This window comes from Cibotium barometz, chromosome 62 (genome assembly GCF_041138505.1).
Source record: "Cibotium barometz isolate CiBa-2024 chromosome 62, ASM4113850v1, whole genome shotgun sequence".
Classification (NCBI taxonomy): Eukaryota; Viridiplantae; Streptophyta; class Polypodiopsida; order Cyatheales; family Cibotiaceae; genus Cibotium; species Cibotium barometz.
This window is the reverse complement of record NC_141107.1, coordinates 29,971,624-29,973,839: the sequence shown is the minus strand read 5'-3', so window position 1 is coordinate 29,973,839 and position 2,216 is coordinate 29,971,624.

Below are 2,216 nucleotides of genomic sequence, written 5' to 3'. Positions count from 1 at the left end.
ATAAAACCATGGACTCGCCAAATTGCAATTAAGCCCACCACTTTGTCCTTAACTTGAGAAATAGCATCATCATTTCTAGGAAGTGGAAAGGATGTGAGACCTTTCCATGCTTGTGCATCATCTATGGTCTTTTGCTTAACCTCCATATTGGTGGCCTCCCTCTAGATACGTGTAGCAAAAACTTCAATGCTAACATTTGATAAGGCCATCACAAACAAAACGAAGGAGGGTTTAGGGTGGTGTACTCTACTAAACAAGGCTTGGTGACAATGGTGTATAACAAAGTGCTTTGGAGCTTACCTCTATATTTATAGCAGTGGTGGGAGAGGTGCACTCTTCTTTTTCAACATACAAAATATATAACTATATTTGTCTTTTTTAATGTTAATAATAAAGGTATCTTTTCTCGAATTTCTTCACCACAATAATAAAGGCATATTTTGAACTTGTTTGGGAAAGAGCGAGTATGTATTTGAAGGAGATAGACATTGCACAATGAGGTTACTTCCACAAAGGTTACATAGGTCCCAAAATACTAAAGCTCAACTGACTATCCATGCATTCAATTGTCTAAATTAGGGTACGTTCTCCTACAAGACAAGGCATTGTAAATATCAAGGTCAGATAGAATAGCTTGGTGGATGAACATATTCTCGCTCTGGCAGCACATGTAAATAAATGAAATACAAGTGCTTGCATGCAAGATACGGCTTAAGTCCAGCACATCTAAATAAATGAAATACAAGTGCTTGCATGCAAGATACGGCTTCTTCTTAGCTTCTCTATCTGCAAAATCTAGACATGTACAACACGGTTTGTCTTTCACATGCACATCGTATTTTCCCATGTGTGCATCATCCCCGTACAATTCAATCTTGAAAACTTCATACTTGTGCTCCACTCTCTGCACTTCTTCTACCACCATAGCTTTCATTTTCAAGGCGGCCTTTATTTCTTTTGGCCGCTTCCTCTGATATCGACGTGCGATACTTGACTCTTATGCCATTTCACATACATGAGCCACTAGCCTCTATGTTAGTAGTGGACCTATATGGCTAACCTTTTGAAATTGTAGTTGTAAAGAACCTTGAAGCCCCACTGCTACGCGATGGGGTGGCCATAACACCTTCTGCATTCTTCCTGCTCTCCACCTAGCATCCACCTTCCCAAATGAATATACCTCCTCGTCTATGACATTCATTCCTGTAGCAATTGGCCATATCTTGGGCGTTGGATTGGGCTTTGGGTCTATGTTGTTGTCCACAATATAGCAATGAAGCACGTGGTCAGGGAAGAACCACATCCATTGTCAAATGAGACCATTAGGGTGCTTGCGATAGCCTTTAAAGGAAGGTGTAGGCACACCCTTAGCAGATCCAACTATGTGTTGCCCACACCTCTTACCCCCACGAAGTGTTCCACTGCATGTGACCTTGCTGCCATGTCCTTCGGATTGCCCACATTGCTTCATTCACCTTGTGCTCTCACTGACATTGTTCTCTCTGACTTCTGTTGTTCTTTTTGAAGAAGTACTACTTGTATCATGTTCCTTGAAATTGATCTTCCGTGGTCTCCTATCATACTTGCGGTCTCTTACATGTGTGTTGTACTCAGGTCAATGCGTGGCCTCATCATCAATATCAATTACCACAGTTGACGGTCTCTTGTAACGTGCACTTTCTTTGTCTCATCGATGAGAGGGGTAGGTGTTAACTTTGCAGCAATGTGATGAGCTATGGTGGATCAAATGCTAGAATCAACATCATTAACAAACAGATTAGATGATAATTAAGATGTGATTAGTGAGTAGTTAACTGATAACTTAATGTAGGCATGGATAATAAAAAACCAGCAAGTTCTCATTAGGCTAATGAGAATAAAAAACCAGCAAGTTCTCATTAGGCTAATGCCTCAATTTATAGAGTTTACATCCAAGCATCCAATCCCACTGATTTCTCCTTGATTCACTCCACCTCTTTTGCTTGATTCTCTCCACCTCTCCCAGAATATCTCCACACCTCCTAAATCTCCTCATGCTACCCTTTATTCTCTCTCCCAGTAAATACTTCTCACCTTTTCACAGGTTCTCTCACATTTATAGATTCTCTTTTATAGCTTCTTGCTAAGGGCTTGTTCCCGCACACACCCTATTCACTTGTATATTTCAATAGTAGGCGCCCTATATTTCAACAGTAGGCGCCCTATACATGGGTGTT